The following is a 27,242-nucleotide window of genomic DNA, read 5'->3' on the forward strand; positions in this document are numbered from 1 at the left end:
TAAGTAGCGCTTAAAACTTGAATGAAGAAACTGTAGTAACAGAAGCCTACCCCTCTGATTGTTACAATCCAGGACAGACAGAAGCAATAAGTACCAACCCAACTGAACAATCCAAATGAACAGAGACATTGAGTTTCTTTTAGGCATTGGCCTATTTTCTGTATGTACAAATCTTGTTAGACAAAAGATAAAATGATAAATGATTAATTCATATTTCTTTGCCTCGCACCTCAATGTTTTCTGAAGGAACTCCTAGGTTATAGAGTTAAACAGTAAACAACATGAACGCGAACAGAGGAGATGAAGTCTTCCAACTGTGTAACAGAAGCTGGAAAAAGAGGGGAAGGGATAAGTTCAAAAGAAAAGGCAACTATAGTTTGGTCTCCTTTTCAAGCAGCCGACAATAGGCAATCTGTTGGTGAGAATAGTGCCCATCAACGCTAAAACCTCTATCGAGTAGCAAGTATGAAGGATGATGTTCCGATGCTGTTGGCAATATCCTTTCTTTTTGTGGCTCAGTTTTATCGTACCGGCTCTTACCATAATATACCATTCTCGTCACCAAACGAACTGCAAAAACGTTACACGCAAGAGACAGGAAATGTGGTTTGAGCTCCTTAAAGACAGCAACTCTTTCGGTTTGTGTACAGAATTCAATACATTTCTGAGATCAAAAGAAAGAATAAGTACAAGATCATGAATAAAAGAATCCCACATTAAAAACAAACAAACAGATGAGAACACGCTATACCTGCAAAAGACGAGACCGAAAATCTAGGGATCCAGCAATTTCAGGAAGTTTTCCTTCCAATGTCATAATCCGCAGCACTCATAAGCAATAAGAAGACATGTAAGTCACTATAACCAATTTGATTATACTGAAAGCAATAAGACTCATAAGTTCCATACATAGATCGGTCGTTTTCTAAAATATCCTCCTCTTCCTGTCTCATTTCCTCGCTTATTGATAAGAGTACCTGCGTCCACAAAAACCAATATGATTCTTAGTCAAACCTTACATCCAATTTGAAAATAAGCATCTGGATTGGTTTTGACACGAAGCATCTGGATTGGTTGGGTTTAATTCAAAAATAAGCATCTGCAAGTTCTGCAGAGACAGATGCCAGTGGAGCCGTTCACACCACCAAGCCATCCCATGCAAACCAGCAAACGAATAACTAGTTAAACACATCAACAATCGCATGAATCAACAAGATACAAATTTCTAACTCGATGCATTTTAATAAAACAAACTGAGGCAGTTGATATATTAGTGTTGGAACAATTGCCGAATTATGCCTGCACAACAAATAAAATCAAACACGAAACAAATAATGTTATGGCTGAGTCGCGGACTACGTCGCTTTCTTTGAGACGTTTCGCGTCGTCCTAAGGAATTTCGCGTCGTCCCCCGAATAAAACAGCCGAGATCAATCTCATACACGGTGAGAGAATGTGAAACTTCTACACTTCATTCTTGCTCAGAATCTCCAATAGAAAACAAATGATGCTCACACATCGTTTTCTTTCACAAAAAGTATTTCTTTTGAAAACACAACATAAAGAAAAAAACTCAACTCTGTCAAAAAAAAAAAAAAAATTCAACCAAAATCTCATTTTATATTAAAATGTTTTTACACAATTTAATCAAATATAGTTATGGTGTAGTTAACACCATTAACTCCACAATATGAAACTCTCAAAGTTATAATGGTGTAGTTAACACCATTAAAAGCAGAAATATGAAACTGTCAAATTAATTTTACCAAAAATCAATTTCTTTTAATAAAGACTAAATTCCAACTTTAAAAAATAACATATTAATTGGGAATAAATTTATGTTTTAAAAATATATTCCCAACAATCCCCCACTTATATTTTTAAAGCATTGAGCAAGAATGTATAGATTTGTGCATAAGCAAAGGTGTCTCACGACTTGAACCTTTACGTAGTGTTAATAGGCTTTCTTAAAATATGACCATAGAGTGAACATAAGTATTGAACTCTATGAGATAAAAAAATTGTTTAACACACACGACTACACTAGTGTAAAGTCTAAAGCATATCCCAGTATAATGAATGATCTAAAGAACTGCCCATATTCTCATAGAAAGCGGCCACACTTTCACATTCATATAGGTGAGTTTATCAAGAGCACTCCTGAAAGTACCTCACTCTAAATAGACATATAAACATCATTAAGAGTTTAAAATTTAAGAAATTAAAAATTAAACTCAACCTCTACTCGCTTCAGGATATCATGCCATGGGATGAATTCTTCAAAAGCATGATTCTCGCATCTACATATCATCCATGACTTCGTCTAGTCTCTTTGAACCTATTTCTAGGTTGGGTATCCATTATAGATGACTCAATCTCAATGGGCATCAACCTCGTCCCATAAGATGTATTCACACCTTCTTATTAATCCTTTCGTCAAAGGATTAACGAATACTCTTTTCAGAGACTATAAAATCCATTCTCATAATATCAACTCTTATAGTTGTCGTCACATTCTCAATTCTTGCAATAGCCGCGGTACTATCACATTGGATTAATATGTCTGTTCCTCTATCTATTAGAGGATCGAATCGCTCCATCCCTTAAAGGATTCATTTGAAAGGATGTCCAATCAGCTTCGCAATATCCTTAAAGGATTACGGTAACCATTTAGATAGTATATTTCTAGGCGTAAGATGTGTTTGAAACACCTCATAACCTTCTTAATATTTTACCAATTTTCCATACTAGGATTGGTAAATATGAATATAAAACCCACACTATGGAAGCAATATATTACACCCCCACTACAAAAAATACTTATATATATTCATAGTCAATCACGTAGCAAAGAAGCATACTGCGCTACCATACTCATGTCTAGTGCACTCACACACAATATCAAAAGCATTGGCACTGAACCAAATGAGTGAAAACTAATTTACAGTCAGACTATATATATTTTTATCTCTTTTAAAATTCTATTTTCATTAAAATGAAATAGATTTAAATAAAGAAAAAATTCATTTCAGAAACATGCACATCTTCACACAAGTTCTTCATGTGAAATAGTAAACTAAGCATATTCTCAATTTCATTTTCATTCTATCATTCTATAAGTTAGAACACAAATTCATCAAACCACTTATGCATACAGAACAAAAAGTATTGTGCATTTCACTTTCATCAATTCTGAAATCATTCAAACTAATCAAGTAAACAATTTATTTTTTTAATTGCTTCAAAGTTGTATAAGAATATATATGATGATCACTTATCCAACTTATGTGCATCCTATTCTGGTAGAAACTTCAAATTTTTTCATGCTTGGTCTACATATATTTTCATCTCTAACTTAGACGAAAGTATCTATTTCTTCTTATGACTATAACAAATCATATATCGTAGAAACAAAATCAACAAAACAAGCATGTAAGTTAATTTAGAGACAAGAATGCAAGTGTCAACAATTTTCTGTTTGCTTGTCTAAAGATAATAGGTTCACGAATTTATTTTTTCAAAGATTAAATTTTTAAATATCAAAGTTACTTTCTATGAGAAGTTATCTTTCAAATTATAAGCAACAAAATATTCATGACTAAAATTTCGTCTCACTGTATGCTTTTCTAGTTTCATTCTTAGTGAATTACTTGTCACCTTCATTTTTCTAGTTCCTCTAATTTAAATCAAAGTTTGTAAAACATAGGGTATGGAACCCCCACTATTTTTTGACTCAAACAAGAATTTCAAAACAATATCAAAAGACTCCAAGAGTTGTGAACTAATGAACCAATGATTTAAACCCAAAATATTTTGCACAAAATAGTGAATAAAAATTCAAACAATTTTTGTGAAAACAACATTGCCTAATTAACTACTCAAAAGATCATATTTGATATCAAGACAAGTTACTCGAAGCATCTTTATAAAATTCTCAAATGTTTTTTTTTTTCATCCAATATCATGGCAAGTTACGTAAGATTTCAAAGTATACATGCTTTTATGAGTTACGGAAGATTACATACATGTTACTCAAAAAATTCACCAAGTTTATAAGAAAACATAACATGCTCACATTCGTTACTAACTCATTGATTTCTTAAAAGCATGACAAAATCTCATATTTCAAATATTCAAAATTCAATTCATTTTATCATAAAATTGTGTTATTATATTCAAACATTTTATCCATAACATATTATTTGTAACAGTGCAATGATCAAATTCAAAAAAAAAAATCTAATCTCAATCTTGTTAATAACAAGATAGGAGGAAACTAGAATTCTTTCTCATTTCGGAAGAATGGACATCTTTAACAAGATTGTACTACCCAAAGTAAACTTTGAGATTGTACCAAGACCGAAAATCCTAGTGATGTGAGTATATCTCACCACCACTTTCAAACAATTTGGTTCAAATATTGAACCATAACCTATCAAAACAAATATGGTGTAAATCAACATATACCAACCTCTCACCGTATCCATAATTCACATTAACTTATCTTGAAAAGCGTTGTTAATAACATTTGATATCCTTTCAATTTCGTGCAAGAATAGCAAATAAATTCATAATCAATATTATGTTCATTTCATGGTGAGAGTTGATATTCACATTAGTTTTGATTAGGTTTCTAATTATTTATGTTTTGGGTTCATATAGAATTCCATCTCATAAGTTCCAAACTTATATGAGTCACATGTTTATTGTCATACACAATAATTCTCAATATCTTGTTTCCCTAAAATTTATTCTAAGATTGAACAATCAATTTATTCAATTTAGAATGCCATTATTTGATCACTACAATTACTACAAATAGTTCATCAAACATACCTCAATTTCTTTTAAAGATCAATTGGTTATAAACCATTGTCCATTCTTTGCGCACCAACAAAGGAATCAGCAAATCCATTGCTCCACACATCGATTAATCTCAAAGGAATCAGAAAATCCATTGCTCCATCGACTAATCTCCCACAATCTTTATTTCATTGGAAACATAAACTTTCTCAAGTAAGTGAATTTTCACCTGTCACAATCATTAACATATGATCATTTGAAACCAAAAAATAAGTAAAATATTCACTTACATAAATACTTAAAAATCAATCAAAAATTGGTACTCCAAGTTGCTCCGAAGCATCGAACAAAGATTCAAAATTCTATAGTTATAACATCATGTATTTATAACTTTCTATCAAGCATTTTATCAAACATGCGCGGTGCACTTTTTTTGATTGCTAAAAATAATTTTGATTTTCATTACTAAAAATGAATATGACGTACTATAATCAAATCATGATTTCTTAACGTAATATCTTACATTTCTAATATCAAGTATCACGTCTCCTAGTTTGGACAAACATACACAATGATTTTGAAATCATCACATTTCTCAAACTAAAAATCCAAAAGGAGAATTTCAAAATGGGTTTGAAAATAAGTTGTTGATTTACAAGTTTCATGTTACACGAATCCACATTATCTACACAAAGATTAAGAAAACAAATTCAATCGGGATTAAATTTCTGCCAATCAGCACTTTTCAGATATGTTATGCCGTTTTCTAAAATACTTTAAAAATACTTTGCATACTCCAAAAATTATAAAATTTAACAAGGAATATCCTCATGATGTCTAATACATACGGTTCAAATTTAAAGACCCAATTCATTTTAGTTAAAGAGACGCACATAAAACTCTACAGCCTGTTAAAAACGTTCGTTTATCTTCAATAATATTTTTCAATGCTAAAAGTTCATGAATAGAGATATCAACCATTTTACAATCCTAGTCCATCACATAAAATTAACTTTAGGTATCAGGTTACCTAAAATATCAATCATCATTTACAATCGTCAAATAAAAATTCTACTGATTATAATTCATAAAAACGAAATAAAACAATGATACTTATCGCGTTTAAGCAATTGTTTTCCTTTGATTCGTATGGTAGAATAAACTGCCTCAAAAATTTTGGAACAATTGCCGAATTATTCCTGCACAACAAATAAAATCAAACACGAAACAAATAACATTATGGCTGAGTCGCGGACTAGGTCGCTTTCTTTGAGACGTTTCGCGGCTCTGCCCAAGATTGTGAAAGCTCATCATTTTCGCGTCGTCCCCACGATAAAACAGCCGAGATCAATCTCATACACAATCACTCTTGCACGGTGAGAGGATGTGAAACTTCTACACTTCATTCTTGCTCAAAATCTCTAATAGAAAACAAATGATGCTCACACATCGTTTTCTTTCACAAAAAGTGTTTCTTTTGAAAACACACAACATAAAGAAAAACTCAACTCTGTCAAAAAAAAAAAAATTCAAGAAAAATCTCATTTTATATTAAAATGTGTTTACACAATTTAATCAAATATAATTATGGTGTAGTTAACTCCACAATATGAAACTCTCAAAGTTATAATGGTGTAGTTAACACCATTAAAAGCAGAAATATGAAACGGTCAAATTAATTTTACCAAAAATCAATTTCTTTTAATAAAGACTAAATTCCAACTTTAAAAAATAACATATTAATTGGGAATAAATTTATGTTTTAAAAATATATTCCCAACAATTAGAAGCAGTAAAAGTCGATTAAGCAGCTGTAGCTAAGCCTTTTTGTTTGACCTAAAACTGAGAACCGATGTTCCTCAATTCAAACGTCAATGTAGTTCATGATGAAAAATTCATTTTCTCAGAGCAAAAAACATTATAAAAGGATAAATCAACACACGCACGTCAGTAATTTTAACAAGCGATACCTATAAGAAATATCATCTATATACACAAAATAATCACTACAAAAAACTACTGACCTTCTCACTTTGAGATTCAGGTTCACCACTTCTTTGGCGCTTACACTCCTCTTCATCAGAATCATCACTTCTTTTGCGGTTACAACCTTTTTCTTCTTTAATCGCCATTACAGATCTATCTCAAAAGATGAAAAAAGTACTCCCACCCAGCACTTTAAGGGTTTTGGCAAAACCTCGTTTTTGAGACTGAGAAGAGAGAAAGAGGGTGAATGTTAAAGTTAAGTGATATCGGTCTTTTAATATGAAATGATTAAGTGATATATCGGCTTGCGTTACCAACTTACTCCACAATAGGGTTGTTATCCTAGTCCTTGCACTCTCATTGGATCATTTGCATTTCACCTACCCCTATTTGCACAAATGTTTTTTTTTTAAGTGATTTGATATGCAAGTGCTGAAACTTTCTTTATAATTATGATATCATCCATGTTATATATGTGTAATATGTTAAAGAAATGCCGTTATAAACATATTCAAATTTGTAATATTTATGGGATACAAATTTTATTATGTCAGGTTTAACAACTTTTTATGTGTTAATTATGTTAATTATGTTTATGTTTATATGTTAGTATGCATGTGTGTGGCGGGGAATAACAGGGGAAAATTGCAGGAATTGCAGTATCTTGTGTTTCGTAAAACACTAAATCTGCAGGAACAGTTGTTACAGTTCTGACACGGTTTAAAATCGGTACCGAACTGAGCTGACTCGAATCGGTTTAAAACCGAACCGAGTGATCGGCTCGAGCACGGTTTCAAATTTGAGAACCAATACCTAGTCGGCTCGATGGTCGGTATCGCCAAAAAACCGGGCCGACCGGTCGATGTGCATGCCTAATTTTTATATTTCGGTCCAAATTTAAGCCTGATTTTTTTTTCTGCTTCCAAACATGCCGTGAAAAAAATGTTTCATAAAAAATTAATTTACTTTTTATTTTTCAATATTTTGGTAAAAATATCTACTTTTTATGAATTAACTTTTTCACAAAGTTAGATTCATATTTTTGGTAAAAATAAAATATGAATTTCCCCCATAATTGAAGTATAATAGTCTTTTTAGGGATGGCCATTTGCCCCACCCAAATCCATCCCCGTGGGTACCCGTCCCGTCTGGGTAGGGTTTTACCCGTACAAATGGGGATGGGTCGGGTATGGGTAATACCCGAAACCTAAGCTACGGGGATGGGACGGGGATGGGAATCAAGGTCCCCGCCCCATACCCGTCCCGTTGCTTCCATAATATAAGGGTTTCGACTTTTATGCAAGAATTTGTATCGAATTTTATACTTCTACAACTTAGTCGAGGTTTCTTACATTTAGTATATTCTTGATCGTTCTTGTATATTCGTCAATTTTGTTTCTTTGTTTTAATCAGATACATTCTTTGATCGTTCTTGTATCGAAAGGACAAAGTAGAAAAACTAAGAAGTCATTTAAAGATTCTTTTGTTCACCTTAAGATGAATTTCTGAATTTAGAATATTAGAATGCATTATTCTTATGTTATTATTTTTGTTTGCTTCATATTTAAGTTTTGATTGTGTATGAACTTCGTGTTACGGGTAATCCATGAAAAACCCGCCCCAAATGGGTATTCCTCATACCCGCCCCAATTCATGTGGGTAACGGAGTGGGTATGGTTTTTTTTTATACGAACGGGGCAGTGACTGGGATACAAGGTCCCCGCCCCATATCCGCCCCATGACCATCCCTAGGACTCTTTTGCCATTCTCCCACTCCCACCATTCATTTTCTTCTCTCTTTTGATATCCCTCACGCTCTCAAATTGCATTTCCGTGCTTTCCTCTTTCGGTCTTTCCACACCCAGAAATGCCCAGTACCAAACCCTGGATCTTTTTTTTGACTGGAAAAGATCAGGAACCCTAGATTTCATTTACTTATCTCTCGTATCCAACAATCACAAATCTCTCTCGTGGCCGAAAACCTCCATTTTTCCACCTCAATTTCTTAAACCCTAATTAATATTTGGTTCTCTCCGTAAAATTAAAACAGGGTTTCATGGATTACTTCAAGAAATTTTAGCTTGCTTGCCTACCGAATCGGTACTAGAATGCAAATTGGTTTCCAGAGAAATCTCGTTTCTCATCATCCGTCCTTCTCTCGGATGCAATCTCAATCATCCTTATGCTGATGATGATTCTGGTAAATTCGGTTTTCTTGCTCATACATATGATATCGATGGTAATATAAAAATTCACTATTTTGAATTTATTGAAAATCATGAGTCAGCTCCCATCCAGAGAATTAGAATGGTTAATATGATTCCTCCATATAAGAGTATGTTCTTTGTTGGTTCATGCAATGGGTTGATCTGTCTTGCTGAATACCCCGACCCCCATCTGTTTGCATTTTTAACCCCATTACCAGAGAATGTGTTATGCTTCCGGAACTTAAAAGAGATTACTCTTGTGATATTGATGAGACAAGGAGCAATTTTGGTTATGTTTCTTCAAACAATGAGTACAAAGTCTTAAAAACATTTCTGCTGAAGACCAAGATGGTAGACCTCTACATATATACTCTAGGCAGTGGCGATGGATGGCGAAACCTTGGAAAGTTTGATTTTGGATCCAGCAAATGTTGGCAACACGGTGTTTTTGCCAATGGAGCTCTTTACTGTCTGGGCAGAGAATTAGAAACCATCATCACATTTGATTTGGGCGAGGAGAAGTTCTGCGAACGTCTTTCACTTCCTCTTTTGCCACCAGACGGATATTTATTTTATTATATATGTGGTTTGGATGGATATTTGTCTTTGTTAAGTATTGTAGAAACCATATATCTTGACATATGGCCATTGAAAAAGAAGAATGATAATCATGACAAGAAAGAGGGAGAGGAACACCAGCCATTGGTTTGGAGTAAAGAGTTCAGGGTTGAAAATAGCGATCCATTAACTATTACAAAGAAAAGCTGTGTTTTAATTTACATTGGTCATGATCTCAACCTTTACGACGCAAAACTTCAACTTCGAAAAGGCTTGTGGAGTTTAAGGATTGGTTTTTATCATATCCCCTCACAAGAACACCTTTGTTTCGTTGAAAGAATTAGGGGAAGAAGATACGAAAGAAATGGAGTCAGTTGAAATTGAGGAGACAAGAAGCCGTCCTGAGTACATATACTTATAAACTGGTATTCTTCGTTAACTTTTGGAAGTAGTATTCATATCATTCAATAGACTTATGAATTTCATGTTTTCAATTTGGATAACAAGTAACCTTAGTGTGAACCTAATGCTATTGGCATTGTCTTAGTGAATCATATATTATAAGTTTCTTTTAGTCTGTCTTTATATCAGCATTCCAAATTTGTAGTTATAATTTTTTATTTTGGTTTAATCTATATTGCCTTGTGTAGTGTGCATTTTGTTAGTGACTCAACATTTTTTTTTCAAATGGAGGAGTGTTCTGTAGACGTTAATGATAAATTTAGTTTATACATGGGAGTTAAATAAGGATATGCAGGCAAAATTAAGGAAACTGGGGGCTTTCTCAGTAGTAGGGATTACTTACTTTTTAACATGCTCAATATTTATAATTTTCATATTCTCGTCTAGTCATTTGATACTGCTTATGCTAGTCATGTAGTTGCTAGTATCATTTTACAGGAACCCGAGTGGTAGTAATAGGTTACTGCACAATTGATTTCTTTGTAACAACCAACATTATTTATACTTTTTGATCTCCATGAGAATGTGGAGAGAACTTAGAACATATTGTTGCAGGTCAAAACACTTGAGCATTCTAGTTTGGAAATTCAAGGCAGCATAATTGTTTGTCCTAGATCCAACTTTGTCTTTCTCATGAAGTCCACGATAATTTTAAACACTCCAGATGTTTGCTTCAGGTCTAAAATTGTCGTGGCTTGTCAACTTTGTCTTTCTCATGAAGTCCACGATAATTTTAAACACTCCAGATGTTTGCTTCAGGTCTAAAATTGTCGTGGCTTGTCAATTTGTCGGATATGTATAAAAGTCCTAAGTGCACGCTAGAGCCACAAGTGTTTTTAATGTAGCATCAAAACTTGCTCCTTGTACACAGATTGTATTTCAATTATCTAGCAGAAAAATTTCTATCTAGAATCTGCTAACAAGTAGCCTAAACTTTAACAAAGTTCTGAGAAATATTTCGTGAAAAGGTTGCAGCATTTTTAGCACCTTGCTTTATTCTGCTCTTACATTAGTGATCAGTGGCTAGACAGATAATTGGTTGATACGGTTTAGCATTTGCAATATATTGCTCTTCTAGCAAAGATCATCGAGTAGAATTCATCATCATCTTCGTCTAACCCTACAAAAAATGTTTGAAAAACTAAAATTTTCATTAACTGCTTCGAAATATGGTGACAAACTGTTTTGAAGTCTGGTGAGTCCCATATTGTGATTGATGATGAGTCAGTGAGCTTCAAAAACATGGAAATGGAAAATTGAAGCTCAAAACTGCGCTTTTAAACGAAATTCTAGTTCTTGATATGCTGCTACTTTGAAGAGCAAAGAGCAATACTCTCTTATTGCATCAAAAGGTCCGAGCTCATATTTCACATTGTAGTGAACTTGATGCTGCTGCAATGAATCTTCGGAAAGCTAATAAGAGTTACCAGAAAAATCTCGCAGATTGTGTAGTTTGTGAAGGAGGAACTTTCATAAGCAATTAGCATCACTATTTCCTAATCTATTTTTTTTCCAGATGCTAGTTTTGCAAATTAGGGTTTTTGGTTCTAATGTTATTTGGTTTCTTCTCAAATGTTACAGGTGGAAAGTTGGACTTTGACTCTCTGAAGCGGGGTTTGGTATATTTTTTCGACATTGAGAAACCAGAACAGCTGTTTCTGACTGGTACGGGCAAGGACAAGAGCTGCCAAGGTACTCCTGACTTGACTAGCTATACATAGTTGCGAAGTGTTTTGTTTGGATTTGCGTAGTATCCTTACTGATATTTGGGGACCAATTTTGGTCAAAGAGGTTCCCCGTTGAACTCTTTTGGTTGTATTTTCTTTTCTATCTATGGCGGGGCTCGGTAGTCGACTGTTTGTCTTGCATTCAAATCATATTTTTGTTCCTTTTCAATATAATTCAAATTTAAAAAAATCAGTCCTGGTCAAAGAATCACATAAACATCACTGTACTCTTATTATGCAGGTTGGCAAAGGTTCATCCAAGGATGAAAAGGCGCAAAAACTAGCCTTGCAACATTAACTTGAAGCTGTAACTTTAGGGACCTTGTTCAATATGAACTGTCTGAGATTGACACACTTAAACATATTTTATTTTTTTCATTGACCCACGACATCCCTATGGTTACTACCTACACCTCTACTATGATGTGTGGTTCAAAAGCGAGAGGTAGTTGGCCATACTTACCGGTAGATACTTCTTTTAAAGCTCTTTCCCCAATAGATTTACTTCCTTTATGTTTTTCCTCATGATTTTATCTTCATAAATTTTGAAGGTTGGATGTTGGGGATTATAACTGTTGTACTTGAGGTGCTGATGATTCTGATTTGCCAATTAGGGAACTTGCTCTTTTTGTGATAGTTGAAATGCTTAACAGTCAGGTTTATGAGATTTTGTTCTGGTACTTTTTTAGTCCGCTTGGTTAGTTTGTAATGTAACTATTCCATTATTATCTAATTTCCAGAAAGAATCCATGGAATATTCAATTGAGATTGCAGTATGAAAAACTACCGAGGTTACGGTTGCCAAGGTATCCTAATTTCCTAGTTTGGACTCGAATGCTCTACTATCATGCTTCTTACCGTATGAATTATAAATCTTATGATTCTCGTTTCATCTGTCATTAGGTTTCAAGTGAAGCAGAGCAGTGCTTAGCTTTAGTTTTGTCCGTTTAGATGCCTACAGTAAGTAAATATATTTGCTGTCTATAAAATTCCAGGTATTTCCTAGTAAACCCTTCTTTAGCTGTGCCGAAATACTTCTCAGTTAATTAAGGTTTTGCAGGTTATTGTCCCCTTATTATAGTAAATATGAGAAGGCTCTTGTTTCTTGCATCAACTGTCTGACCAAGGTATCTTTTGTTCAATTCTTGTTACATACCGTTACATGCACGCCTGCATATCCTAATGTTTCTGCCAAATTCTTTGACCTGAAATGATACATGGCACAAGTACATTCCTAGAGTCTTGAATGTTTCAAAGTTTCAACCTTGTTAACGAGCAGTGTTTTTTGAGCTGCTAAGGTTAGCTTTGGGTGAGTACAAATTATACATTCTTAGATTCTTTGTTAACTAGCGGTGGTGTATCATCCATTAATGATGTTAGTTTCGTAGCTTATTAGGTCATATGTTCCAGTTGTCGGTCATCGCTATAAAGTTTTTTTTAAACCTTATGGGGCTGTCTGTTAACCACTATTATAATGGATCAGTCCGTAATCCATTATGGAAGCTCATCATAGATTCTTTGTGTGTTTGGTAATCATTATTGAAGGTTAGCTCAAGTGTAGGCTGTTTAGGAAACAAATGAGATGATAAATTCATAAACATTGTTGTTGTTTTTTCTTTTGGATGAAAACCTTCCATAAGAAGGCTGCTGTCCATCGTCTTAGTCTGGGATATGCAAATAAGGATACTTGAATCATTTTTGTAGTCAGGAGATGTCTACATGCTACAGGATAATAAAGTATACTATTCATTTGTTCAACACCTGAGATAGAAACAAATAGCCAAGTGTAAATGTGCTTTATAACCAATACTCTTACTAGCCTGTAAACATACATCCCACCATGCTACCTTAATCAATTGTTTTTTATTTATAAGGTCAACTATTGTTTTGGATCAAAAGTACTGCCTAGAACGTCACTGATCTAATTGCAGAAAGAACTTCTATTTGCATGTTACCATATTCTATTCTGTACTAGAACATCTTTAAAAGATTTGTAAAGATGTTTGTTCATGAATGTGAAAGTGCCCTACTGGTGTTTGTAAATTGCCTAACTGGTGGTAGCGGATGTCTGTAGTTCTATTTCATGGTTTTTGTGTAATAGGTCTTGTAATATAAAACATAAATCAAGTCAGGTAAGTTATTTTATTTATCCTATATGCGATGTGTATCAGTATATCAGACATGTGGAATGCATATGCCATTTCTGAGGAGGGTTCTGTTGTTATGATTAGAGGAAGCTTAGGTAGTCTGCTTAGTAAGATAATGTGTAAAAATTATTAGTTAAGTGAGGCACTTGTTGTCAGGTTATTTGACTGCAATCATGCTGTTCTGTTGATACCTTTTTTACTTTGGAAAAATTAGGAATATTCAATTGGAGTTCACTGATGCGACAGAGAGCCTCCTGCAAGCTGCTCATAAAGCTCCTGTTGGAGCCCTTGGCTTGGGAGTTCGATACAGCAAACGGGGGCATTATAGTTCTATTTCTATTGGGGAAATACCAGAGTAAACAGTTTTGAGGCCATACATTGACTCTTCAAACTCGCACTAAATGAGTTATTGCCTCTTCTTCTGCTCATGATGGTTAAACGCCAGCTTTCATGTTTACGTGACCTGCCAATTGGTTATTGCTCAATTAGATGGGTGCTGAGTGATTGCTAAATGTGAGGTCTTTTACTAGTCAAGTAGGGAAAACATCACAGTAAATGCTACTGTTCACATCATTTAAGGATTTTGACGATGTTCAAATTTTGTTCTGGTGTTCAGGCTGTTCTTGTAGGTGATTTGGAGTTGTTTAGGAATGTTGCGGATAAGTTCGCAAGTACTTTCAGCTCAGACAGCACTCTTAATCTGGTGGTGAGGTTGCGATATAATGGTATCAGGACAGGGACTCGCTATACATGCTTCTCTTATCCCCGCATTTCACTTGTTGATGTTGCTCACAAGCCAAGGTTAGACTCACCGAATCCTGTGGCGGATGCTGAGAGCAATGTAGCCAAGGCTTTCCGAGATAATGAGGCTGTTCCCGCACTGGGATTATCTCCAAATTCACACATAAGAAGGAAAGTGCAACAAAGAGAAGGGGGAGAACAACATGAGCAACAAACATATTTCCGAGGATGATGGAGATGAGTTGTAAATCTCACCTGCCAGCTTATGTCAAGTTGTTACCATTCCCCTTATAAAACTGATCTTGGTAGGTTTTCAAACATAAAGTAAAAATGATAATGATAGAACAATTTTTCAAACATAATTAAATTTTTGTTTTTACCAGGTTGAAATCTTTATAAGAAAAGTAAACTTTCTTGAATGCCAATCTCACCCCAAATTTGTATCGCCCTCGGAGAAGAATTTCATTAGTAAAACCTGGAACTCAATTTCAAAATCACATTATTCGAATCGATCAATCACAATATTTATTTCCAAAACTATCTTTCTATGCAGTTCTGGATCAACTGTTTCGATCGACTTCACAAGGTCTAATTAGATCTGATGAAGGAAGGACTGGAGTTGGCTTGAAGATTTCAGATCAGATGGAGTTAAAAACGAGATGGAAGCTTAATGAATCAGGCCTCAAATATCGACTTTGGACAACAGGAAAACTCACAAGAAAACAAGAACAATGAAACATGTAGGGGGCAAAAGTTTATTAATCCAGCAGCAATTACAATAAACATAAAGGAAGCAACTGATGATTTACAAATTACTATATCAACATAGTAAAACGATTCAAACCTAGAGTAAACTTGTGCCGGAGGACTTTTTTCTGGTGCTTACACTTTTTGTTCATTCCTGTAAGGTGAAATTTGAATGTTCTATAACATTTCAAGATTTGGTGCAGTGTAGACATACCACCGCTGTCTTTGTGTCACATGGTAGTAATTGTTTCAACAACCTGACAGTGGACTTCTTGCACTACCCATTTGTTTGCCTTTAACTTTGTCCTCGCTTTAGGATCTTCCATTTGCTTGTGATTTATTCTAGCCTTTGACTTTGACAGGATAAATATTGGTAGGCGTTGCCAGCAATTTTGAGTTTTAGACTGCAGTCATTGAGCTGATCAATATACAAAAGGTGAGACTTTAAATAAGAGCAGCAGATATTTAAACCTTAGTCGTGGTTTGTCTAAGCAAGAAACTTACTAGAGGTCCCATGCCTTAAAGAGTTCAAATGCACAGAGAGCAACATAGAATCGTGAGCTCTGACAAAGGTCATCAGATCAGGATCATGAAGGAATGACATCCCGCGGTTTGAGCAGCCAAAAGGACAAGCAACTGAAATAAATGTGGACACAAAACAAACAGTTTCAGAAAGGACACAAACTCAAATACTATTAGTCCATGGGATTAGTTTAACATAAAAATAACCCAATATGGTAGCCTACAAGGTCATAAAAATCATTACCAAAAAAGTATAACAGCAATGTCTCCTTACGTCTGCGCGGTCAAGCTTTATTGATGTTAGTCATTGTAGAGAATTCTGCCTAGTTGACTCTATTGTTCTCGTGGGTCGTGGAATTTATTCATAAAAGAACAAAACACCAGACATATATGTAAACAACCATAAATTGGATCCCTAAAAGTATCTATCAGATAAAATCATATTCCCTCATACTACAGGAAATCTCTCACCTTCCACATTTGTGCCTGTATTTACTTATTCGACTCCCGTACATATACAAAATAAGTCAGTGAACTCTACATTCAGATAAGGTCAGGTCACTAACAAGATGCAAATTGGAGATGATTCTAGTCTGACTTAACAAGATAAAAAAGTGGCAGCAGTTGGAAGCAATTGGAATTTTAAACCACATATTAAAAAAATTCAACATTGTGGAATAAAAATTTCCCAAAACTAACATCATGTGAAGTCTGCAAAAGTTGTGTTGCTCTACATTCTTGAAGCATAAAAGAGAATGCACCAACTTTTTTCAGTTCTAATGATCAGTTATTGTTATATGGGGTATTTTGAGTGTATCCCTTGGTGAAAAAGAAAAATTAGTCATCCTTATTCAATCCAATAACATTGACAGGTTTCTCACTTCTAGTGCTCCACCCATATATTTTATAGTACAATATTTTAGTCAACGCTATATTCTAAGAACGAATTCATGGGAACCCAGTCAAACTGTGTCTTACATGTTTCCTGTTAAGCAAGAAATTAGGATTCTTGTTAATGGAACACTGGTTCGGCAGAACAAGTCACAAAGACCCGTCCAAGTTAATGATGTATTTGGATATCTGCCATGAAAATTCAAAGAATGGCAACTACCAAAAGGACATCAAGAGAATAAGCATATGTGTATAACTGTGGGCGCACAGGAAGGGTGCCTTGGTGTAATTGCTGATGTTAAGGTTAAGTTTTGAAGTTTGGGTGATGCAGGAACACGGTGGTAGAGAATCCTGGACTAAAGGCGTCATCGTTACAACGTTACCCATGATAAAATCAGGAACGACTGCTGTTTGAGGCTTTCTTGGTCTTTCAAGAATGGTGAGACTCTATTCTCGGGAGTATCGACAATTGAGTCTCATACGATCTAAAACATGGAAGTGCTACAAATTACATAAGCGTTTTAATAGAGGAAGAAGAAATAGAAGAAAAGTAAGATTAGTCTGTACGTGACTTGTTCTGCTGAATAACAACATCCGAGATCTTAGACTTAACGATTAGTCCAAGTCAGAAACTTACTAGAGATAATAGCAGGCCCATGCCTAAGAGTTCAAGTGCACAAAGCAGCAACAAATTATTGTGATCTCTGATCTTCTTAACATAGTCCTGTAAGCAATATAATGAATCATATTAAGCATCACTATCGTGGCTTTAACAAGCAATTCATACTTCAACTCACTATGGCCTCAGATAAAAAAAATAATTTAAAGCAAGGAAAGGTTGCAATTACGCATACAAAATAAGCCGACTAACTAACTTCAGATTTTAGATTACTGCACAAGGCTCGTGAACCGATTCAAGCAACTAAATCATATAAGGCAGAAGAACTGAAGCATCTCTAATTTGATAAGCGAAGACTAGGAAAATTGTACATTAAGGGAAACAAACCTGACTAACTTAGCACAATTATAGTAAAACAATGGTACTTTCAAAATACCAGCTTATACCTCACGTAGAAATTACTGAGTTGGTCACGGTCTTGTATATGGAATTCAATTTATAGTTGGTTCAATAGTTCCAATGGCATCTTTACATATATCAAACAAGGAGAAACATTAGAGCAATTTTCAAAGAAACGGGGAAAATGTTACAAACAACATATCCAAATTATCATAGGCATATAATAAAGATTTTAGATGTTTGTCCACAGGGAACTTGAGAGTAGGGTTTACCATATTGGTGAATATCTGATATACAAAGGCAACAGAGAAACAATTTGAAGGGGAATGAGGCCACAAAAAGTGACCGTCTCTTAAACTTGTACAGACCTGAGTTGCAAAAAAGGCAGAGTAGGCCTGTGGAAAAACAATTTCCTGAATAATGGTTTTTCAACAAAATAGGTAAGGATCAATCAAACAGTTTATATAAGCTAAATTATCTACAGACGAGTTTATAAGCTGATGACATTTATTTTGCCTAGACTGGGTCCTGCAATGCTAGCTAGGTAACCTAATGGGTCCTGTGAAGAAACAGTAGCTTGGATCAGTGTTAACAGGTTAGTTTCAACAAGTTGCATTCTTGCATCCAGATCTGTACCAACTCCAGTTTTCTCTTTGGTTTTATAAACTATTGATGGAATTCTTCAAGAACGTCAATAGCATTGAGGTTTGCAGAAAGGTTACTTACTATCCTATTTAGAAATGAAACTCATATATAATAACATAATATATCAGTTTGAATCTTTACTGGTAATCTAGTCTACTTGATGATGGCGAGCTTAATTTGGGATGGAATACTAGACCAAAGTTTTGGACGACATGGTCGAAAAACAAGTTTAGCAGCAACAATGCAAATTGAACAAAAAACTGGTCTCGCCCAGATATCATTATTTTGTGAAGCCGATCAGATTCAACAATTAATAATAGACATCACTATGTAGGCAAGCATGCATTATTACATTGTAATCCATTTTGTTTAATTTCAAGGACAAAAACGTCCAGGAAGTACATATGTAACTCAAACTTAAAACACTACATATTTAACAGTAGTTATCAGATATTTAAATGAAAGTCAACAAAGGTTACCAGTTTATAAGTATGTCTGCGGACTGCAGTAGTAACCGACTCCATCATCTTTTTATCTTCTCCTAATTCTTTCAGCAGAACTAAAGTATTACTGTGAGGGACTGCTTTAAAAACATATCCGTAAAATCCTCCTCCAATTCCACAAGCGTTTTCGAGGTTGAAGCTTTTGTGTTGTATATGCTGAGAGATGGTTGGAATTGATAGTAACCGCTGTAAGTTAAAAAACCACCACTGTTGGTAATGGCTAATAAGTTACTTCCATTAATCTATTTATTCCAAACCAATGATTGATGTTCCTCTTGCTCTTTCACGTCATGATTGTTGTTTTTCCTTTTTAATTGCCAACTAGCCAAACATCAAAAAAATATAAAACCATTCAAAACCCCTATCCAATTCAACCGCCAATCGCCGTATTGTGTCAAAGAAGGTGGCAAAAGATGTTCACAAAACTTCTCCTCGGACAAATCAAAGGTTATGGCTCCAAGCCTCCAACCCATGCCCATAAAATAAAGAGCTCCATTGGCAAAGACACCCGCTTGTTTCCTAGAAAAATAATTTGAACTTTTGAACTGCATCCATAGTGTATATACATGGACCTGTATTAACTGGGATTTCAACATAAGTATTGCCACAACTTTATACTCATCTGTTGAAGAAACGTAACCAAATCCGATCACCCAATTAACATGATAGAATCTTAATTTCAGGAAGCAAAAATTCATTGCACGGCCTAAGAATTAGAGTCATCAGAAACAAAGGGGTGAAATTAATCCTTGAAATTGTTGACTAATCATGAATCTCAAAATACTGTAATTTTATCATTATAATCATCCAACTTAGTTACAGAAACTCACCAGAATAATCAGAAGCTGATGATGGATGATGAGAAACGAGATGTCTCCAATTTCTGCAGACTTATTCGCGATCAAGCACCGGTTCAGTCAGTAATCGAGTCAAAATATCCAATGTAATCTCTTCAGGTAGTAACTTGAAATTCTCATTGAACTCTGGAGAAATACTTTTCCATGACTGAATCATGAACCCTGAAGAAAAAGAAAGATTTAGGAGGAGGGTTTAGTAACATATCTAATCTAGGGTTTGTGGAACAGAGACGTAGAGAGATGGGGATTCTGGAAGAGTATAAAGGTGAAATGGAAAGATTTACGGATGAGGGTTTAGTAAGACATCTGATTATAATCTGGGTTTATAAAACAGAGAGATGGAGATGGGAGCTGTGGATTTGTAAAGAGATAAAGGTGAAATGAAGAAAGGGGTGGTGATGAAATGTTATGTTTAACAGAGGTGGACGATACAGATTGTATCATTCGTTATGTTATATGGTGGGAGATGCTTATCTTTCCAACTTACTAACAAAGTGACTTCGTGTACTCCTTCCGTTTCTAAATAATAGGCTGGTTTTTGTACAAATTTTCGCAAAAACCTACCTGTATTATTTAATAGTCTTGGGAATCCAAGATTTAGCTATGGGTGGTTGTTAGTCTCTGCACCATGGTGGAATTATGGTTATTGTATTGGATTAACCTATAGATTAAACATGTATTGGTTTATGTGTAGACTTTTTTTTTTCGAAAAAGAGACAACCTCGTACACATGTTTTTTAAAACCGCATGCTTCACGCTTCGTTTTAAAAAATTTCAGAAATATTCCGGCTCGTAGCTATGAAGCGTGTTTGGAATGAGAAGCATGTAGCCGATGATTTTGACCAAAATCAGAAGCGCAGAATGGTCAAACTTCGAGAAATAATGCTTCTAAACATTAAAAGATGTTTCTAAAAGCGTATACTTCACGCTTTGTTTCAAAAAAAATTAGAAATTTTCTGACTCAAAGCTATGAAGTGTTTGGAATAAGAAGCGCGTAGTCAATGATGGCCAAAATCAGAAGCGTAAAATGGTCAAACTTCAACAAATAATGCTTCTAAAAATTAAAAGAGGATAGTGGGATTCAAGCCTACCATGGGATTCAAACCTACCACCTTGTATGTAGTATATGGATGCTCAACCATTGTTTTACATGGTTATATACAATAATATTTGACTATTTTTATATTTATAAATATTTACATACTTGTTTACAATAATATTTGACTCTTTGTATATTTAAAAATGTTTACATACTTCTGAAAAAAATTTATATTCTACGATTCATCACCAACCATAAATCGCCGCTTCAATCTTCAGTTTACGCATAACTTCTCAAAAATAGAAAACGATTCATGCTCCACTTCACGCTTTCAATACCTTGCTCACACATTACAATTCATCGGTCCATGATCCTTAGCGATTACAGGATTGACTCGAAAGCTTTCAACAGTTATGAAGATTTCATACAAATAACACTAATTATCAAAGTACTTAACAACAAAGTTACACGACCAAATCTAAGAAAGATATCCTACTATTCCTACCCAATTCCAAGATAAAAAAAACTAGTATAAATTGTGTTGGATGAATCAAAAGTAACTCATCCAACCCAAATAACAAATCTATAACCAATGAAAGTGTTAGGATCCTTAAATTTAACCATCTGCATAAGTATGCGCTCAACAGCTAGATAAGAAAGTGATGTCCTCTAAACAGCGAGACAGATTCACTTAAAAGTGGAAAAAAAATGTCCGTTAAACAGCGAAACGATAATCTCACACCATTACAATCAATGGCTCATATATAAGCATATATATACACAATGGAAAATAAATCTCTACAAATCGTCGAAATAACACTTATACATCATGGATAAGTATGTTAATTAAATTTATTAGTGCACAACATAACACAAGACACAGGTATTTATTAGCCCTCTTTCTTTTACCTTTCTTAGTAGTTTTTTCAGTTGTAAAACTTTGAAGCTATTATATAAAAACTCCAACTTAAATCCTCTTTCTTCCAACTCTTTAGAAAAAATGATTTTATAAAACTCTTTTGGACTTACTAGATCAACCTTATAGAGTATAAGAGACAGAAAACCTACCTGGTATGAAGCAAGATCAATCCTCCAACAGAAAACAACACCCTTAGTGAAAAGGTGAGGGTACCCAAATATACTTCAAACTAAAACTTTTCCACCTATAATTCATTTCTCCTAAAGTGATTGTCTATAGACCGAGTCGATACAATACAACTAATCGGTTCAAACTTCGTGTGATCGTCTATGGATACGAGATCGAGACAATACAACAACGAAGTATGTTTACTTGATAAGAGGTTCGGACTTAACCAAACACAATAGGATTGTGATCAAGTAAATATGAATAACGTTTGTGTAATTTACTTTAAATTATAATAACAACAATTATAACTGTGGAAAATAAAAGTAAATGACACATCAAGATTTTGTTAACGAGGAAACCGCAAATGCAGAAAAACCCCGGGACCTTGTCCAGAATTGAGTACTCTCAGGATTAAGATGCTATACAAAATCAAACCAACTTCGTATAGTTGACACCAAGCAACTAAACCTATAGTTCACCTAGTTACGTTTGTATTCCCACGCCTCCGACCTGTAATAAGTAACGTACTTGGAACAATTCCTTTGGTTCGTATTCCAAATAGTAAAAGAATAACAAATCTGTTTGGTATCAACTCTCTTCAACCAAGTGATACGAGTTCGACAAAGTCTCTTCTGTTTTTCTCAATAAACTCCTTCGTCAGGTCCTTAGATCTATCTTATTCTCAACTACCAAAGGTAATTGTTAAGATTTTGCAATCAATAATTTTAATCACAAAGAATTGTATTGATGTGGATCTACACAACTAATCAATCCAATCTACCACAAGGATAAACTGATTATAGTTGGATCCTCTATTATCGAAACAAGTATTGTGCACACCAAAGATTATAAACCCAACTAAGAAATCTTCAATATCTTCTTTGTCTTCAAATCTTCTTAAATCTTCAATAAATGCCTGTACACAATAACTTGAATCTCTTGTGATCAATCACGCACAAAACGGAGTCTGTTAACAAAGGATTATCACAAGATCGTCTTTAGCACTAAAAACAGTCTAAAGATCCCTGTCAAAACTTCGAACTAGTTTGAGTGAATCTTATATCAGAAGAGAAGATTCTCAAACATAAAAAAAACTAGGTGCAATCAAAGTTCAACCACCGTTAATCAATCAAATCAATCGAAAACACAAGATAAACCGCAATATCTAGTTTCCCACCAACGTTACTAATAGAGGTTCTCAATCCCAAAGAAGACTTTAAACTTAGCAGCCGTAAGAGATGTCTCCTAATTAGGTTACTCTCCTCTCCGAATAGGCGGTTTCACCAGTAACAGCACAACTGAGGAAGTTTGTTGTCACGAAGGATTAGTTTGCCCAAAATGCAAACTTCAAATATTTATAGACAAAGAAGTTTGGACACCAAGGAATTTTCAAAACCGAAAATATTCTCAAGATATGCAATAAGTTCCAAATTCGGTTTCCATAATTTCTGGAAATGCTCTGTCCATAATATTGACCGAAAATCTCCTTGGGAAATCTCTAACTAGTAAATGCACATTACTAATTCTTATTTTCCATATATAAAATTAAAAACCTTAAATGAAAGATTCTTAACTTATTTAATTTCGATCATGGGATTTTCTTCCTTTAGCTATTAAGGAATAACTTTGAACAATAAAAGATAAGCTTTATTGCACGTGTTCGAAGTTTGTCGACATCCTTACTTTGTAAGTCCTCTTTCATACTTACAACCTTGAAGGCTGTGGGAGATGCGTATCTTTCCAACTAACTAACAGAGTGACTTCGTGTATAATTTCTACTCTAAATAATAGGCTGGTTTTTGTGTAAATTTTCGCACAAACCTACCTGTATTATTTAATAGTCTTGGGATCAAGATACTGTCATCCAAGATTTAGCTATGGGTGGTTGTTAGTCTCTGCACCATGGTGGAATTATGGTTATTGTATTGGAGTAACCTATAGATTAAACATGTATTGGTTTATCTGTAGACTTTTTTTTATGAAAAAGAGGCAAACCCCGTACACATTTTTTTTAAACCGCATGCTTCACGCTTCGTTTCAAAAATATTCCAGCTCGTAGCTATGAAGCGTGTTTGGAGTGAGAAGCATGTAGCCGATGATTTTGACCAAAATCAGAAGCGCGTAATTGTCAAACTTCGAGAAATAATGCTTCTAAACATTAAAAGATGTTTCTAAAGGAGTATACTTCACGCTTTGTTTCAAAAAAAATTAGAAATTTTCTGACTCAAAGCTATGAAGTGTTTGGAATAAGAAGCGCGTAGTCAATGATGGCCAATATCAGAAGCGTAAAATGGTCAAACTTCAACAAATAATGCTTCTAAAAATTAAAAGAGGATAGTGGGATTCAAGCCTACCATGGGATTCAAACCCACCGCCTTGTATGTAGTATATGGATGCTCAACCATTGTTTTACATGGTTATACACAATAATATTTGACTATTTTTATATTTATAAATATTTACATACTTGTTTATAATAATATTTGACTCTTTGTATATTTAAAAATGTTTACATACTTCTAGAAAAAAAATTGTATTCTACGATTCATCACCAACCATAAATCGCCGCTTCAATCTTCAATTTACGCATAACTTCTCAAAAATAGAAAACGATTCATGCTCCGCTTCACGCTTTCAATACCTTGCTCACACATTACAATTCATCGGTCCATGATCCTTAGCGATTACAGGATTGACTCGAAAGCTTTCAACATTTATGAAGATTTCATACAAATAACACTAATTATCAAAGTACTTAACAACAAAGTTACACGACCAAATCTAAGAAAGATATCCTACCATTCCTACCCAATTCCAAGATAAAAGAAACTAGTGTAAATTGTCTTGGATGAATCAAAAGTAACTCATCCAACCCAAATAACAAATCTATAACCAATGAAAGTGTTAGGATCCTTAAATCTAACCATTTGCATAAGTATGCGCTCAACAACTAGATAAGAAAGTGATGTCCTCTAAACAGCGAGACAGATTCACTTAAAAGTGGAAAAAAATGTATGTTAAACAGCAAAATGATAATCTCACACCAGTACAATCAATGGCTCATATATAAGCACATATATACGCAATGGAAAATAAATCTCTACAAATCGTCGAAATAACACTTATACGTCATGGACTCTGGAGCCACCAAGCATTTTTTGTTGAAACAAAGACATGTTCACCTTCTATCAGAGGATAGAGTATGTTGAGAAACTCTTTATGAGTAACTCATCTGCGACAGAGGTTGCATAAAAGGAAAAGGTCGAGCAAAAGCTCATATATGTAACATTCTCACATTGAATGGAGTTTTCATGTTCCGGGCATATGCAAGAATCTTGTATCTTGTTCTATTGTAGATGGTAAAAGATTTAAATTAAATCTAGAAAACTTGTTGTAACTAAGGGCAGTGATTTTTTAGGAAACGGTTAATAGACTTGGGGTTTATATAAGCTTAACGGAAAAACTTATGAAGTGAACATACTTGATTCTTGTGCTTTCTTTTGTGTGATTGAATGTTTTGCATGATAAACTTGGAAACCTAAACCTATAAGTTAATGCTTAACTTGCTAGCATAAGCCGCATTCCCAAATTTAGTTTGGATTTTGAACACAAAAGTGAAATCTTTGAAGAATCAAAATATGCTATAAATCCTTTTAGCACAAATGTTCAGAGTAATTCTAAGACCCTAGAATTAATTCAGTTAGGCCTAGTTGACATGAGTTCAACCCAAAACCACTGTGCTAAAATATGGTTTATAACTTCCGTAGATGATTGTACGAGGTACTATCTTGTATACTTGCTTAGGGATAAGGATAATGCCTTAGAAGCCTTAAGATGTATAAACTTGAAGTTCAAAACCAATTATAAGCCTTGAACCTAACAATTGTATCCTTAAGGAGATGATAATTTCCATGTTGATTAGTTCAGGATTACCTGCGGACTTGTGGGGGGAGGCAGTCCTCTTAACTAGTATATCCTGAATAGAGTACCCTTTAAGGATCAGATGAAACTCCATATGATTTATGGAGGTAGATGACCTTCTTATGAATGCGTCAAAGTGTAGGGGTGTTTGACTAACATTGTCATTCCTCTTTCTAAAATAACTAGATAGAAAACAAAAATGTTGATTGTGGCTTCATATAGGGTATGCTGAGTATACTTCTACATATATATTTTTGGTTTCGTGTTCTGATTTTTCTGACTTTGGTGCAAAAACTATTATGGAGTCTAGGGATTTTGAGTTTTTTGAACATGTTAATTTGAAACTTGTCTCTCTTTAGAGATGTGTTGTTGATCCCCTAGATATTTTTTCAACTAGTCAGAATTTAGCTTCAAAGGAAGATGTAGTAGAGGTTGATGAGCCTAAGACAAGTAAAAATATTAGAACTGAGACTTCTTATGGACTTGACTTCATAATATGCCTAGCCAGTATAAGTCACAGACTTGTAAAGAATCCATAACATTTACCGAAATCACATTCTGGTAAGAAGCTTCATTTAGTGAAATGGACTCAGTCCGTCTGAACCATACTTGGGAGCTTGCTAGTTTACCTCCATGGAGTAAGACCATAGGATTTAAATGAGTCTTTAAGAGGAAACGTAAGGTAGATGGAACTGTGGAAAAATATAAGACAAGGTTGGTAGCTAAAGGCTTAAACTAAAATAAGGTGTAGATATCCTTGATTCTTATTCACCTGTGACGAGAATTACTTCTGTTGAGATGTTAATTGCTATTGCTTCCATAAACAACTTAGAGATACATCAGATGGATGTTAAGACAACTTTTCTAAAACCGTGAATTAGATAAAGAAATTTACATAGACCAACCTGAGGACTTTGTAGTTAAAGGTTGTGAAGACAAAGTTTGTAAGTTGAACAAATCTTTGTATGGTTTTCAAATAAGCACGTAAACAGTGACATGAAAGTTTGATCATGTGATAATGAGTAGTGGATTTAAGGTAATGAATATGACAAGTATATTTTCAAGTAATTTGTTAAGGATGCCTATGTGATTGTATGCTTGTATGTTGATGATATTGAATGGTACAAACTTAGATGTAATTAATTCCACTAAAACATACATTGAATGAGAATGTTGACTTGAAAGACTTATGCCTTGTTGATGTAATCATAAGGATGAGGATTAGAAGATAATCTAACATTTATAGTCTTAGTCGTTCTCATTATGTTGAATTTGTGCTTAAGACATACAATCAATCTGATTGTAAGCCTGATTGTACCTCGTATGATTCTTCTTGAATATTCAAGAAAAATAAGGGTAATGAAGTATCTTATCTTGAATA

At 34.3% G+C, this 27,242-nt stretch overlaps 2 long non-coding RNA genes across 14 annotated transcripts; one reads left to right on the forward strand and one right to left on the reverse strand.

The window, feature by feature from the left end:
- Positions 1–8,604: 8,604 nt before the first annotated feature.
- LOC113355148 lies at positions 8,605–15,379 on the forward strand. 9 transcript variants are annotated; one of them, XR_003362159.1, is made up of 10 exons: positions 8,605–9,979; positions 11,598–11,708; positions 11,985–12,208; positions 12,295–12,400; positions 12,484–12,549; positions 12,647–12,703; positions 12,804–12,870; positions 14,105–14,403; positions 14,507–15,099; positions 15,185–15,379. It is a non-coding gene; the product is annotated as an uncharacterized LOC113355148 (long non-coding RNA). The 9 variants fall into 9 exon arrangements; XR_003362160.1 differs by having other exon boundaries at positions 11,985–12,188; XR_003362154.1 differs by having other exon boundaries at positions 11,985–12,549; positions 14,507–14,936; positions 15,015–15,099.
- On the reverse strand, positions 15,344–20,227 carry LOC113355149. Of its 5 annotated transcripts, XR_003362163.1 has the most exons (6): positions 18,934–20,227; positions 18,082–18,204; positions 17,857–17,936; positions 17,429–17,515; positions 15,883–16,014; positions 15,344–15,796 (listed from the first exon to the last, which is right to left on the reverse strand). It is a non-coding gene; the product is annotated as an uncharacterized LOC113355149 (long non-coding RNA). The 5 variants fall into 5 exon arrangements; XR_003362164.1 differs by lacking the exons at positions 17,857–17,936; positions 18,082–18,204 and having other exon boundaries at positions 18,934–19,663; positions 19,788–20,227; XR_003362165.1 differs by lacking the exon at positions 18,082–18,204.
- Positions 20,228–27,242: the final 7,015 nt, after the last annotated feature.

The sequence above is a fragment of the Papaver somniferum genome, chromosome 3 (assembly GCF_003573695.1).
Source record: "Papaver somniferum cultivar HN1 chromosome 3, ASM357369v1, whole genome shotgun sequence".
Taxonomy (NCBI): Eukaryota; Viridiplantae; Streptophyta; class Magnoliopsida; order Ranunculales; family Papaveraceae; genus Papaver; species Papaver somniferum.